This window comes from Arvicola amphibius, chromosome 11, assembly GCF_903992535.2.
Source record: "Arvicola amphibius chromosome 11, mArvAmp1.2, whole genome shotgun sequence".
NCBI classification, from domain to species: domain Eukaryota; kingdom Metazoa; phylum Chordata; class Mammalia; order Rodentia; family Cricetidae; genus Arvicola; species Arvicola amphibius.
The window spans coordinates 52,131,517-52,148,317 of NC_052057.2; the positions used below are offsets into that span (position 1 = coordinate 52,131,517).

Genomic DNA, 16,801 nt, shown 5'->3' on the forward strand with positions numbered 1-16,801 from the left:
GACACCAGGTGTAGCCTGAGCATATGTGAGATCTCAAAGCCCAACCCCACAGTGGCACATTTCTTCCTACAAGGCCACACCTGCTAATAGTGCCAATCCTTTTGGGGGTCATTTTCTTTCAAACCACCACACAGCCTAACATGATTCTGTCAACATGAGATACCTGTGGCCAAGAGCCCTGATCAAGCTAAGGAAGGGAAAACATCTAGTTTATACAACACATTCAAAAAATCTTCATGGAAATTCTTGAGAGGTTAGAGGCAAAATTTTTATATTCTGAGTATTCCTGCTAATGAGTACATAAAAGTCAAATTTGTGTAAACATGAAAGAGATAGTGTGCTAACTTGGCTTCCTCTCTATTTGTGGCTTTAGTACTTTGGGAAAAGCATTTTTCTTGGAATTGACTGGATGAGGATGCCCAAACATTAGAAACCAGAACAAGGAGAAAATTTACACTGGCCATGACAGCACCAAGAAGCAAGATAATGTACAAGTAAAGAATCCTTATTACTTCCACACCAGCTTTCATTTGTTGCTTCCTCTCAAATGTACATCTAGTAACTAAAACAGCATCATATCCCTGAAGCCAGGGCATTACTCAGCATGTGGACAGGGTCCAGCAGGTAGGAAAGGTTGGGTTATGTGCAAAGGTCATAGCGACAGTCCAGGAGGGACATGTGGGAATGACTGGATCCTGTAGCATTCATAATAATTAATTTTCTGAATTTCTTGGCAACCAACATGAATAGGAAAGTGGTGACAATGGATCAAGAGTCTCAGCTTTATCCCAAGACAAACCAAAAGCAGGATTGTGAGCAAGTCACTAATTTTCTGAGTATTTCTTTGTTGATTTTAGAAAAAAATAGTCCTATGATATAGAAAGAAAGAGAAGAAAGGGTCAATGAAACATAGGTAGCTACATTTTCTTAACACAATGTTGAGTTCTTGATCTCAATAGCTGAGACCAAAGCAGGGGCCTTATAACCTATTCAAACTGGCAAACCATAACTGGTATAGTTGAAACAAACCCAAATGTTAGACTGGAATTAAAACATTGCATCATATTCCTAGTGCATGTTTATAGTGATTGCTTTTATCCAGCCTACATCAATTGCTCTTGATTTTGCTTCATCTGATTCCTCCTTCCTAGATGTTTAGTCCTAAGGATATAAATATTCCATTTTGTTATTTAGAGATCTTAGGTCAGTTACATTGTGTCTCTGAGAAAAGTCACATTTCCTCAAAAATGACAATAAAAGTTGTCTTTATTTAAATTCTTGAACACTTAGGGTACTGTGAGCAGCAGTATTATTGAGCCACTTACCAATAACAGTAGTATTGTTTTCTCCAAACAAGCAGCACTAAGAGCTCTATCATCTTACCTCAGGCTTGAGCACAAACTTGACACAAAGTCCCACTGGATCAGTTTAGAATCAACTTCCTATATCCACTTCAAGCAAAAACATATATCCTATGTTATCCTTCAAGATAAACATTTTTATATGTATATTCAATTTTCCAAGTAAAAGTTAAAATTATGGTATGTACATAACTATATATTATGTTATATACATACATTATACAAACACATCATATAAATGCATTTATATTTATTATACCAGAAACTACAAAGAATACTAAGAAAAATGAGAGTCCATTCCTTTGTTTAAGGAATTCAAAATTTAAATTGATGAGAAACTAGGATCTTTTTTCTATAGAAAGTACTAATGAAAATAAAGCTAAATATGTATCAGTCACTTGGTGCCAGCTATTGTATAAACTGTATATGCATACAGGTAGCTGATAGAATGCAGGCACTATGATTAAATCTATTTTATAAACATGGAAAAGGAGGTACAGAGATAATAAATTATATAGCTCATAGGAGTCAGAATTAGGGCAGCCTACATTACCTTAAAATAGTACCTCAATATAACAAAAGGAAACTGAACAAGCAAAAGCAGAATTAGGATACCAAGTCAACTTATATTAACCTTGACTGTGTACTGCCTCAGTACAACAAGGGAAAGCAGAACAAAGAAAAGATCAAGGTCCCCAGTGATTACTTGGCAAATTAGTGGCATAAGCAATATTTTTCTTTAGGAGAATCTAATGTCTGTGAAACCTTTCTACAGGGCAGGCTTTGTGCAATTCAGAACCCAGATGCTGAGCATACCTTGTGCTGTAGGTTTTACACCAACAGTTTGATTCCCACCTACTTTATGCAGAGTTTCAATGCCTTCACAAAATGAATCCCATGTGTGCCGATTACCAAGAACCTAAAATTTGGTCATTGCTTATTAATACATTGGAGATTTTATAAAAAAAAATATTCTCTGAGAGCCTTCTGGAGCTAACAGGGGAAAGGAATACATTCCATGCTATATCTCTTCTAGCTTTATCTTGAGTTTTCTATGCAAGAGCTCCACCCCACAACAGCAATCAGAGAGGAATCTGAGCCACCCACACCAGCTGTTACTTTCTGTTACTTTCAATAGCTGTACATTTGACCTGACTGGAGCCTTAACTAAGTGCTGTCTTTATATTATTCTCAGAAAGAAAGCAAGTACTAAAAACAGCCAGTTTTAGCCTTGACAACACTCCAGACAAATTTCTTGCAAGTACTTAAATACTCCAGCTCTTCAATTTAAACAGCATATAAGTGAAATTTTAAGTGGAATTCATTGTAAAAAGCCAAAATAGTGTTGCAGATAAGAACCACAAGTCTGTGTGGTTTCCCCAGACTGTCCTATTCTCTGTAGCTCTTGGGTATATCATCAGATAATTCAGTCAGTAATTAGCTTAGAAAACCTAAAGAAAAACTGGACCCTGACAAGTTAAATCAATAATCTACCATGAAACTGACATAGTTCCTAGGAGCCACTTTCTTCCATCTCCAACAAGCTTTGTTGCTTAAGAATACTCACTTATGCTTTTCTCTCATGTCTAACCCTACTTGTCTTAAAGGCTAATTCAAGCCCTGCCTTGCATTCAAAGTTGCCTTTGATGGCAGAAGTAAACCTCCTGCCCTCCACATCAATGCATGTTTTCTTCATTTTCTTACTCAACTCTGTGCATGTCTTCTTGTACTAGCTATATTTTAATGTGCACATGAGGGCTTTATGTAGTTTGAATGATATGTGCACTCTTGTCTGTGTACACAGGTATATGTGAACACATGTGCACATTCGTGTGGAGGCCAGAAAGAAACAGTCACTGTATGCCATTTTGTTTTCTGTGCACAGAATGTCTCTCTGGCCTGGAACTGGCCTAGTAATCCAGGTCAGAGATCTACCTACCTCTACCTCTGGCTCCTCTGCCACCATTTGTTGGCAGGGGCTGCTTGCTCATCCCAGCTGCCCAGAACAGAAATAATCACAGAGAAACCATATTATTTAAATCACTGCTTGGCCCACTAGTTTTTGTTTCTTACTGGCTAACTCTTACATATTTATTTAACCCATTTCTATTAATCCGTGTATCGCCATGTGACTGTGGCTTACCCACTAAAGTTCTGGTGTCTGTCTCTGGTGGGGCTATGTGGTTTGAAGGGGAAGCCTAGCCCAAAACCTTGTTTTGTAAGGCGTGTCCCCCTTGGTTTAAAGGCGTGTCCCCCTTGGTCTAAAGGCGTGTCCCTCTTAGGCGTGTCCCCCTTAGGCTAATATTGACTTATAAAATCTTGCGGGCCTGCGGCCCGCGCTCTCTTTTTGTTTTCCTGCCCTCCTCGCTGGAACCTTGGATTTGTAAGTTCCCTTTCCTTTCCTTTATTAAAACTGATATATATATATATATTAAAGCTTGTCTGGTGAATCATAACTGCCGATCAACCACGCACCTTCATTTGGCGTCCAACTAGGGCATTTGGGAGCCTTCAGCTCCAGTTCCCACACTGCGTGGCAGGGATTCGGCCTTGGGCTCTTGATTGCTTCAGAGCAGTTTCCCAGACTAGCCTGTCCGAGCCCCGCTTGTACGGAGCAAAGGACGTGTGTGTGTGTGTGCACGCGGGTGACTCAGTCCGAGCTCGCTAACCCCTCAGGCAGCACCAGTCCCGGCTGAGTTCGGCCTGGGCCCTGACCTGCCGGAGACTAGCGGTTACTGCCGGAGTCCCAACATTCGAGCTCCGCTGGTACTGCAGACTCGGTTTGGCCGAGCGGTTATTGCCCTAGCGACCTACTGGCAGGGAACGGTCATTTCAGGTAAAATTTCTTTTGATTAAAAAAAAAAAAAAAAATGTCTGACCATATCACCGTTGAAAGCTTCTGCAATCTATTTAATTATACTATGGTAGAAATATTACAGGATACATATGATATTCCCATAACTTGGATGTTTATAGGGCTTGCAATTTTTCTCGTATTTGGTTTCTCCCTTACATGGTTTGAAAATAGAAAAATGATAAAGTCCTTACAGAATGAAACCAGGATTCTTAGGACAGAGGTTGAATGCTTAAGAAAGGGCACAACTGTTTTGAGTGACAACTTTAAGTCGGTCGAGGTATTTGCAAAAACAATTCAGACTGACACCAAGAAAGAGTTTGAAGGTCTCAAGGAAGGGAATAAGGCTTTGTCTGATATGACTCGGTCAAATGAGCAAAATTTAGAAAAACTACAGTCTGATATTAAGGAGAGACTCATTGCTGCGGAGGAGAGAACAGCTGATTTGGATCGTAAACTTCAGTCCCTGTCTGAAACATTATCAGAGAGAATTAAAACTGCTGAATGTGAAAATCGGATTTTGTCTAAAGGATATGACAGATTGGCTGACAGATTGTCAATACAAGAAGGCACAATTCATGCCATGAAAATTCTATCCAAGGATGAGATACTAACTCTACTGGACAAACTTCATGTTTTGGAATCCTCCATGAAGGCCTTGGAGCATAATTCTGGACAGGAGATCCAGGCCTTACAGAAGGGAATAGTAAGCAGATTAGAAAAGATTGAGGAAATTATAGAACAGGAGCAAACGGTACAAAGGCGAAACTTAACTCCGTCAATGAGTAAAACTCTCCGGGATAATTTCCATAAAGTTCTACCTGCCTTTCCAATAGTAACGTCAGAAAAGGTGACTGGTTCCAAAAACCCTAAAGTCATCAAGGAATATACATGGGAACCCGTCCGTATGAATGATCTCAAAGAAATTAAACAAGCTATTATGAACTTTGGGCTACATTCGTCCTTTGTTAGAGAGATGCTCAAAACTTGGTCTATAAGCAATAAGGCAACGCCCCATGATTGGGTACAATTAGTATCAGCTGTTCTAGAGAGTGGGTCACAATTAAATTGGAAATGCATGTTCAGACAAGAGGCTAAACTTTTAGAACAGCAGGAAAGAGCAAAGGGAATTGAGATCTCCCTAGATCAAATTCTAGGTGAAGGACTTTTCTCCGATCCTCTGGAACAAGCGAATTATGATGAACACACCTTATCCATATGTACTACAGCAGCTTTAAAGGCTTGGGACAGGGTTCAAGACCCAGGACAGAGACTGGAATCATATATCAGAGTTAAACAGGGTCAGAGAGAACCCTTTAGTGATTTTTTACAAAGGCTAACTAAAGCTGTACAGATAGGGATATCTGACCCAGAAGCAAGACGTATAATAATTGAATCTTTGGCTTATGAGAATGCCAATGTGGAGTGTAAAAGGATCCTGGGGCCTTTAAAGATGAGATCAGCGCCCTTGGACGAATGGGTCTTACATACAATGAATGTTGAATCATTTGACTATGGCACTGAAGCATGGGTCGAAGAAGCAATTTCTAATGCAAAAAGGAGGCATCAAGTTACCAAATGTTTTAATTGTGGCAAGATGGGACATATTAAAAGGAATTGCAGACAACGGATTTTCAGAAATAATAATAATAATAATAACAACAATAATAATAATAATAATAATAATAATAACAATAATAATAATAATGCCTCTTCTAGAAATAACAGACGTAGGAGGACTCAGCCTTCAGGTATATGTAGGAGATGTGGAAAAGGCAGACACTGGACAAATGAGTGCAGGTCAACAAGAGATAGACAAGGCAACCTGTTGCCACTGGGAAACTCAATGGGGGGCCTCTCGCAGGCCCCCATGGCGAATGTGGTCCAGTCATTTCCAGTTACTGCCGAGAACATGCCTCGTCAAGAAAATTAGAAAGCCCCATGCCTGCTGTTAAAAGCAAAAATGGCCTGAAAGATGAGTTACGTGTATTTTGGCAGACTTTTATAAATGAACAAAGACCAAAGTTAAGAGTATGTGTAAATGGCATTTTTATTACTGGCCTACTGGACACAGGTGCGGATGTAAGTATCATTACTCCAGAATCTTGGCATCCGTATTGGCCTCTTCAGGATGTAAATGTTCAGTTCCTGGGAATTGGAACCCTATCTCAAGTAAAGCAGAGCACGAGATGGGTTGAATGCATAGGGCCAGAAGGACAAATAGGAAAATTAAGGCCATATGTAGCCAATATTGCAGTGAATTTATGGGGCCGTGACCTGTTGCAGCAATGGAATACCCAAATTAACATTCCTGCTGCTTCTAGAGCCTATATCACCGAGGGAAATATTAAAAGATATTACAGAAGGCGGAAACCGGCTGTTCGGGCTGTAAAAGAATGCAAAGCAATTGATGGCCCTTCAGAGATACGAACAGCACTGCCTCTAAAATGGTTGACTGAGAAACCAATATGGACAAAGCAATGGCCTTTAGCTGAGGAAAAGTTGCAGGCTTTAGAACAGCTGGTACAAGAGCAATTAGATGCTCGACATATAGAAGAATCTACCAGCCCTTGGAATTCTCCTGTATTTGTTGTTAAGAAAAAATCTGGTAAGTGGAGAATGGTGACAGATCTCAGGGCTATCAATAAGGTTATTCAACCTATGGGCTCTCTGCAATCTGGAATTCCTCTGCCATCTTTATTACCAAAAGGATGGCCTCTCATAGTAATTGATTTAAAGGATTGTTTCTTCACTATACCTTTACAAGAAAAAGACAGAGAAAAGTTTGCCTTCACAGTGCCTACTTATAATAACTCTCAACCTACAAGGATATACCAGTGGACCGTCCTCCCACAGGGCATGTTGAACTCTCCCACCCTGTGCCAATATTTTGTAAATCAACCATTGCAAATAATACGCAAGCAATTTCCCAAGTCGATAATTTATCATTACATGGATGATATTCTGTTATCTGATTCAAACATGGCTACTTTAGAAAGACTGTTTGAAGAAGTAAAAATACTTTTACCTAAATGGGGGTTGCAGATTGCTCCTGAAAAAATTCAGAGAGGAGATTCTGTTAATTATCTAGGTTATAAAATAGGTTTACAAAAAATTAAGACACAAAAAGCACAAATTAGGAGAGATCGGTTACGGACTCTCAATGACTTTCAAAGGTTGTTAGGAGACATTTCCAGCTTACGACCAGCTGTTGGCATAACACCTGATATGATAATTCATTTAAATAAAACCTTGGATGGTGAAAAAGACTTAAACAGTCCCAGAGAATTAACAGCTGAAGCAGAAAAGGAGCTGAGAATGATTGAAGAGAAATTACAAGAGACACATGTGGACAGGGTGAATCCAGAGCTCAGTTGTATTCTAGTCATATTGCCTTCCAAAATTTCTCCTACAGGAATTTTAATGCAGAGAGATGATATTATCTTAGAATGGATCTTTTTACCACATAAACCAAGTAAGAAAATAAAAACTTATGTGGAAAAAGTCTCTGAATTAATTATAAAAGGCAAATTGAGACTTCGTCAACTAGCAGGCATAGACCCAGCAGAAATTATAGTTCCTTTCACTGCTGATGAACTAAAAAAATTGTGGGAAGATAACGAACCATGGCAAAGAGCTTGCGCTAATTTTTTGGGAGAAATCAATAACAACTATCCGAAAAACAAGAGGCTTAACTTTATAAAGAGAACTTCTTGGATTCTCCCCCGAATCATCCGTGATGCTCCAATAACTGGAGCACGTACATTTTATACTGATGCTAATAAATCAGGGAAAGCAGGTTACAAATCAGAAGATTTGAGTAAGGTGGAACAAAGCCCTTATGATTCTGTCCAGAAGGCAGAATTATATGCCATTCTTATGGTGGTAAGGGATTTTAAAGAACCACTTAATATAGTTACTGATTCACAATATGCAGAAAGAGTAATCTTACATATTGAAACTGCTGAATTTATACCTGATGATACAGAACTAACCTCATTGTTTATCCAGGTACAAGACATGATCAGGAACAGGCTTTGCCCTATGTATATAACACACATCCGATCTCATACGGGTCTGCCAGGTCCTCTAGCAAAAGGTAATGCAGAAATTGATCAATTGTTGATTGGTAGTGTGCTGCAGGCCTCTGAATTTCATAAAAAACATCATGTCAATAGCAAAGGCTTGAAGAAAGAATTTTCTATTACATGGCAACAAGCTAAGGAAATTGTAAAGAAATGCCCTACTTGCTCTTTTTATAACCAAACACCACTGCCTGCAGGGGCTAATCCAAAGGGCACTCAAAGGAATGAAATCTGGCAGATGGATGTGTTTCACTTTGCAGAATTTGGCAAATTAAAATATGTACACCACACCATTGACACTTATTCAGGTTTTCAATGGGCAACTGCTTTAAGCTCAGAAAAAGCTGATTCAGTAATCACTCATTTATTAGAAGTTATGGCCATCATGGGTATACCTACACAAATAAAGACAGATAATGGTCCAGCTTATGTCTCTAGGAAAATGAAACAGTTTTTTGCTTATTACAATATTAAGCATGTTACAGGTATACCATACAATCCTACAGGTCAAGCAGTCATAGAAAGATCAAATAGAACTATAAAGGATATGTTAAACAAACAGAAAGGGGTGGAAAATACCCCTAGAAATAGGTTACATAGTGCTTTATTAACCTTGAATTTTCTCAACTCTAATGAGAAGGGGACAACGGCTGCAGAAAGACATTGGATAATGGAAAAGTCTGCTGAATTAAATCAACCAGTTTATTTCAAGGATGTGCTGACCTCGCAGTGGAAGCCAGGAGATGTGCTGCGTTGGGGAAGGGGTTTTGCTCTTGTCTCCACAGGAGAGGAAAAATTGTGGATACCGTCAAAATTAATAAAGGTTCGGTTTGAAGAGAAGAAGCCCCTTGGAGAAGAAAAATAATTCATTCACAAGGATGATGATCATATTGATGGTAAGAAAAGCATATAGGTTGGGGGCAGGGTTCTTTTCTTATCTCCACAGGAAACCACTCATCTTCAAAGAACTTAAGGGACCCTGGATATTTAAATACTGATGCATGGACACTAGTTACAACCTAATATGGATCAACACAGAACCCGAATATGTTTAGTAAGTATAAAACATTTTTTTTACATATATACTGTGCCTTTATTTATATGTATATAGAGCTGGTTTTGGAGTTGGACTATGGCTCAGTCCTTCTTCAATTCCAAGCCTGTTTATAACAGATATCTCAGAGTTTCTGTCTCAGGTCAGGAGCCATGAAATGGGACAGAATAATAATAATAATAATAATAATAATAATAATAATAATGATAATGATGATGATGATGATGATGATGATACTTGATAAACTTTCTTTGCCTTTCCTCATATCTGTCTGTCTTTATTTATATATATTTATATATATTCCATCGAATATATATGTCTGTATATGTCTTTGTAGATAATGTTTACCTTTCCTGTAACAAACAACAAATTTTCCTTCAGTAATCTTTGAAGTTTCCAGGATGAAGATGGGGCCCCACAACATCAATTTCACCTGGTTACTATGACGTCATGTTTTTTAATAGCGCTAAAATTAGACCTTTTTTTGGTTTTTTTTTTTTTTTTTGGTACCAACTACACAAGACAGTTTCAAATGGTGTACAATTTTGACAACACTCTGGCCGGACCTCCTCAAAACACTCAGAGGCTAGTTACAATTTCCTCGACAAAATGTTATTCTGGGAATTTTACCATCATTTGCTTTCATGGAACCCCCTGAGAAGAACGTCACCCCCATGTCAGCTAGAAGCAATCTTAGAGGACGACGCCCCCTCTTCCAACAGAGTTTGCCCTCTGGTTTAGGGACATCATTTGGTAGATGGTATAGGGTTGAGGGGATGGGGGAGGTATTATATGGACTCAGGGGTGTTTATGAAAAAAAAAAGGGGGGGGGATTACCTGGTTTGATGGGATGATTGGTATTTGTGAATTATTGTTATTAGAAAATTGCATTGGTGTTGATTCTTGTATATTGAACATTGTATGTGAGTATGCTTCTACCTCTATTGTATGAGAGTATGCTTCTACCTCTGTTTAAAACAATTGTTATATTGAGATATTTATCATATTGCAATGTACATTTCTACCTCTGATATTATTTGTATAATGACATTGTTTACGTTTGGGGATATTGTCCTCATTTATCGCACAGTTGTTTTTCAGGTTTTTTAGATACATAGAAATTATATTTAGTATAGATAGTATAATCTTCGACCTCTTTGAAGAGCTGTAGAACATGGCCTTTAATCTAACCTAGAGTTTGGTACTTATGAGACACAATCACTCCTGGCAACACCACTCTACTCCCGAGAGAATGTTGAGCACCAAAGACACTCCACTGGGAGCTTGTCTTCTTCTTGGCAGAAGTGGCCTTTAGGCAAAGAAAAAGCCCATACCTCGACCACTGACAGAGTTTCAGAGTATCCGTAAATGGATAAAAACAGGATTGTCTTATCTTGCCAAGACAGGGTTGGACAGTTCTACAAAAAGTTCCTTGCCTTTGAAAAATGTTATGTCAGTTGTGTTAGGCCTTAGCCAAAGTTGGTTGCCTCAACATTGCAAAACGAAACTTTGGGTGACTGCCCAGGTAGTTAGTTGTCTCTGTCATTTGTTGCACATTTTGGAAGTTTCTTGTTTGTACTTCCTGGTTGCTTAAGTAATATTACTTCCCTTCTCAGATCTTTGATGGGGTTGAAGATTAGATAATTGTAGTTACCCTCTACATTATTTAGACTCCTTGAAATAGAATGCTTAGTAAAACTTTTGTTATATGTTTCTTCTTAATATTGTTTGTAATTTTATATTTATTATTTGTTCCTATTGAATATAGTTGTATTTGGTTTGGTTCTGTCTTATTTAGACAAAAGGGGGAGATGAAGGGGAAGCCTAGCCCAAAACCTTGTTTTGTAAGGCGTGTCCCCCTTGGTTTAAAGGCGTGTCCCCCTTGGTCTAAAGGCGTGTCCCTCTTAGGCGTGTCCCCCTTAGGCTAATATTGACTTATAAAATCTTGCGGGCCTGCGGCCCGCGCTCTCTTTTTGTTTTCCTGCCCTCCTCGCTGGAACCTTGGATTTGTAAGTTCCCTTTCCTTTCCTTTATTAAAACTGATATATATATATATATATATATATATATATATATATATATATATATTAAAGCTTGTCTGGTGAATCATAACTGCCGATCAACCACGCACCTTCAGTGGTTTTTCCCTGACTCTGCCTCCTTTCTCCAAGCACTCCATTTAGTTTTCCCTGCCTACCTAAATTCTACCCTATCAACAGGCCAAGGCAGTTTCTTTATTCACTAATGGTATTCACAGCATACAGAGAGGAAACTCACACCAGCCATTTGTGAATTTCTTTTATGTGGGCTTTTAGGGACTCAGGTCCTCATTCTTGTGCAACAAACAAATTTCCCAATGGAGTCATCTCCAGCCTATTTCATATCCTAATGACACCTAAAATAACTTGAGATGTGAGCATGAGCTCTGGAGATGCCCAGAGCTGATTTCAAATATATCCCTGTATCCAGTTCTACATTTGAATCACACCGATTTTCTCTTCCACAAGAATGCCATGAAGGATGACTGTAAGAAAAAAAACAGATACAAATTAACTTGTGTCTTGAAAGGTAATAAACAGTGTGCCCAGTCTACACACACATCATTAACAGAAGAATATGTCCATCCTAAGCATAACACATTTCTCTTCTACATTCCTGGCATACTTGAGTTTGCCTATGGTAGCAGTTTGCACAGTGGGTATTCACAGCTTCATAGCATTTTTAATAAGCAGAATTTAAGGCTCCAGCTTACTAATTGCTAGGCATATATCTATCTATCTATCTATCATCTATCTATCTATCTATCTATCTATCTATCTATCTTTCTTTCTATCTATCTATCTATCTATCTATCTATCTATCTTTCTATCTATCTATCTATCTATCATATATATATATATATATATATATATATATATTTACAACATTTCAGCAGCATCCTTTGTAGCTCTTAGAATTGTGCTTGAGTAACACAGACAGTTCTATAACATTGGTCATTGGTCCCAAGCATCAGCAGGAGAGCAGCACAGACTTTATAGAATTTGACACTCAAGAGACAACAGCTAGGTCTGGACACCAGTATTATGGTGGACTATTTTTTCTTTATTCTTTATTAGATTGCCTTCTCCTCCCACCACTGGAAAAATATATTATATTATCATAAAATTAAAGAGTCAAAAGGTCTCTAGTAATGTAAAAGGCTCATTGAGATAATATGTAGCTAAATAGTTCAGGGGGTCTTGTGTTATCTTTCGTAGTTTTCCTGGTTGTCATCTGTAATGATTAGTCTAGGGTTGTCACAGACAATGTGACAAAAGTAAATAAATAAAAGCCTACAAAATTGGTGGAAGTCAACAAATAAAATATGATAGAATGGCTAAGGAGGTGGCTCCATCAATACAATAGTTGCCTCACTAAAACAAGGACCCAAGTTCAATTCCAGAATCTACATTAGTAAGGAGCTCCCTCCTCATGGCATGGGTGTAGAAGAGCTGGCTCTGCCTCTGGCCTGAGGGTGGTGTCCCCAGTGGCCAGGACTGACCAGCTCAGTCACCACCCAGACACAATCCAGGGCTTTGGGTTGGTCTGCCCTAACATCTATCCCATCTGTGACATGCTGGAGTGCATGAAGGGATTGGTTATTCAGAACAATAGCCACAGTATCTCCATTCTGAGACAATAGTGGGATATCTGAGAGGAGTTTCAGTGAGGGTCCAGGATTGATGGTGTACCAGAAGCCGGGGGCCCTGAACCAGACCAACAATTCATTGCAATGAACATTTGCAAGTAAAGCTGAGTAGACAAAAAAGTATACTTCGTGACACACTGCAGCTCTAAAGGTATTGGAAAGGTGTGAAAGACAGAAGAGTGAAGTGGGTTTTTGGTTTGTTTGTTTGGTTGGTTGGTTTTGTTTTTAATTAAATTTTCTTAATTTGGGGAATAGGATGCTATGGGGATGAGAGGCACAAGTAGATGGACTGGGAAATGAGTGGAATTGGGGTGCATGATGTGAAATTTCCGAAGAATCAATAAAAATATGCTAAAAATGAAAAGAAAATGCCAGATAGGGCCAGGGAGATGGAGGTGAGTGGACTCCTGGAGCTCACTGGCCAGCCATCCTAACTCACTTGGTGACTTTCAAGCTTGTCATCACCCAAAATGTGGGTACCTGAGGAATGATGCCCAAGATTGTCCTCTGGCCTCTGTATACAATGCACACATGTACACATACATCTGTATATATGTGGGTACGTGCATATGCACAAACATTCACATATATGCAGATTAAAGATAGAAAGGATGGAGAGAGAGGGAGGCAAAGATGATTTTTTTAAAAAAAAGGAATGAGAAATCTGATCATCACCACTCACCTCAAATCACATACTCAGGTTTCCCTCCCCCACATCACACAGACTACATGTCTAATATTCTATTGTGGGTCAACCCCACACATGCTTTCTGTGGCTACTTTTTCCCTTTTGAAATAAGAGGCAAAGAATGTTTCTGAACTTCAGCTTCTTCTGTATTGGACAGGACTCATTGCATCCCTTTTCTGTCCAATCAGCTCATTGTGGAGCTATGTAAAGGGACCAGGGTTCAAATTGATAATAAAGAAGACAGAGGGGCACTCATCTGCCAGGCTTAGTGGACATTTAGGACTTTTAGGACTCAATTCTCTATCCTGAATTGCCGGGGGTCACACACTTCTCTGTGGCCCACTCTCTTTTAGATGGGCAGAACCCACTTCATGTTTAACAAGAAAAACAAAGCTAAGAGCCAACATAGTCTGTGCATCTGTAAAGGTCAAGGGAAGACCTGAACACATGATCCAAGTCAGCATTGATAATCACTATATTCTGCACCCTGACAGAGAAAAAGACATCTAAGTGACCTGGACTCTGTTTGCATACTTACAGCATGGACAGTGTGGTGACCTTCGTCTTCTCTGATGTTTCAAACTCAATAACACTGAAGTGCCAGGTCAATTACACTCTTCCCTGAGCAACTAAAGCAGCTTTTAAAACACTGTTGTCACTGTGTCAGATCAAGTGCAGAGGAGCGGAATATGCCTTGGGATTCTCAAAAGGCATTAGATGGCAAGTTAGGCAGAAATTAAATTCCATTTGCAGTGATTCCATAGGACGCCCTGAGAGAGCAAAGGTATTCAATTCTCATTATTAGTGCTGGATTTATGGTTCAAAATGAAGGTTAAATTAAAAAGAAAATATCAGAGTTGATGTTCTAAATAGCTTTTTAAATTCCAGATCCGCAGTAATGTGCTTCAGCATTTGATCTAGCATCCCCAGCCTCAGGAACTCTTGAACTGATCAGATGAGCCCATTGCTACTGAGTCAACTCATTTAAATACATTTTCACTATGCCAGCACTGTCTTTAGAGAACCATAGTCACTCTTTTCTATCCAGCTCTTAGGAAGCTCCAAAGTCTGGACTGATCTGGAACAGCACACCTCCAAACCAGCTACTTCCATGAGCCTTTTCTCTAGTAGTGCCTCCCTGCTGTGCAACTGCCTCCTGACCCCAGCTTCAGAACTCTTCCCATTCTAGTCACCTGAACCATAAGTTTCAAGATTCTCTCTGAAGATCTGGTTGAGACCCACCTCTTCACACTTCCTTGAAGTCTGGGCAGATGACTCAGCAAAATGCTTGCCATACAATGTAAGGACCTGAGTTCATCCCCCTAGATCTCATATTCTGTGGAACAGCCAGGGACAATGGTGCACATTTGTAACCCCAGCCCTGAGGAAATAGAGACAAGTGCATCCTTGGAGATTGCTAACCAGGTCATAGTGTCAAATTGGTGGGCCAGGCCAGTGAGAGACTCTATTTTTTTTTACGTTTTGGCTCAGTGATAACAAAAATAATGAAATAATGGTCACACCAAAAAGGGCCAAGGCCATGTGCAGGGCTGTCAATTCTTTGCAGAGATTGCACCTAGTCTGTGATCAAGAACAAGCCACTAGGAAGGTTGTCTTTCAGAACATTGTAGAGACCCCTGTTGTCAATAACATTTCCAGAACAAGTATCTTCAATGCTTGCATGCTTCCCAAGATCTATGTAGAGCTGTATTGCTGAATGAGCTGTGCTGTCCATAGCAAGGTGGTCAGGAATCAGTAAATGTATTGCAATCTGGGAGGATTGAACACCTTCAAAATTACTAGTGCTGCCCACCAAAGCTCATGTAGAGAGTTGGCAAGTAGACAGAAGAAAAACCACCTGGGAAAAGTAAAATGGAAATTATACCAAAAAGAAAAGAGAAAGTGAGGAAAGAAGCAAATATGGAGGGAGAGGAAGGGAAAAAAGGAAACAAAAGAAGGAAGGAACAAAGCAAAAAGAGAGAGAAAGAGAGAGGGAGGGACAGAGGAAGAAGGAGGAGGAGGAAGGGGAGAGGAGAGGAGTAAGTGTGATAGAGTACGGAGTTTCGGCCTTTCTTTCCTCCCTTCCTCCTTCATTCCTTCCTTCCTTCCTCCTTATTTCCTTCGTTCTTCATTCCTTAAACAGAAAACCTATATGACTTCCTTAGGATCATCAGCTTAGGTTCTCTAGCTTCCACATGGATGTGTATACATGTCAAACACACATGGCACATGCACATAATACTGTGCCACACATGAACCAAACATGCATGCAACAAAACATCTTCTTGACCTCTCCACTTTGCACAAGAGTCCCTTTCTGTGAGAATAATTAGGACCTTGTTAGGTCTAAAGAAAACTCCCACAAATTTCACTACAGACTAGGATCTTGGATACCATTTTATTGCATCTTTAGCAGTAAAACAGTTGTGATTACATAGTTCATCAATAATGAACTATGAAATGAAGTGTTAGCATAATTTAGTCCCTCTGAGACCAGGGACTCTGCCAAACCCTCACCTGTCATTTTCTCTGTACTCCCAGGGCTCATATCTGAACACATTTTCTGTCCTTTTTATTTTTTTCTTTTTTGGTTTTATTTTTCAATACAGGGTTTCTCTGTAGCTTTAAAGCCTGTCCTGGAACTAGCTCTTGTAGATGACCTCAAACTCAGAGATCCAACTGCTTCCGTGTCCTGAATGTTGGGATTAAAGACATACTACCACTGCCTGAATTTGAGCACATTTTCTTAGTTTCCACAGAATTCTTAATGGAAGAGCTGATAAATTGCCAAACATGGATCATTCTTCAAATGTTTGCTTGATGTGCACATTCATATTCAAGGATGCAGAAATACCATATGTGGGCAAGGTTTCACCAGACACCAGCTGGTGAGATGTTATTATGAACATTGTTTTTATATTCATTTTATTTATATATGGGTGTGTTTATATGAACATGTGTGTGCAGATTTGCATATGTCTGTGAAAACTAGGTCAGAACATGGTATTAGATCCTTCATAGCTGAAGTTACAGGCATTTGTGGGACACTCTACTCATCATGTGGGCACTGT

The 16,801-nt window shown here is 39.3% G+C and overlaps 1 long non-coding RNA gene across 1 annotated transcript; it reads right to left on the reverse strand.

Moving 5' to 3' along the window:
* Positions 1-1,659: 1,659 nt before the first annotated feature.
* Positions 1,660-15,622, reverse strand: LOC119826606. The gene is made up of 3 exons (XR_005287454.1): positions 14,269-15,622; positions 11,632-11,878; positions 1,660-2,280 (listed from the first exon to the last, which is right to left on the reverse strand). It is a non-coding gene; the product is annotated as an uncharacterized LOC119826606 (long non-coding RNA).
* Between the last annotated feature and the right edge of the window lie 1,179 nt (positions 15,623-16,801).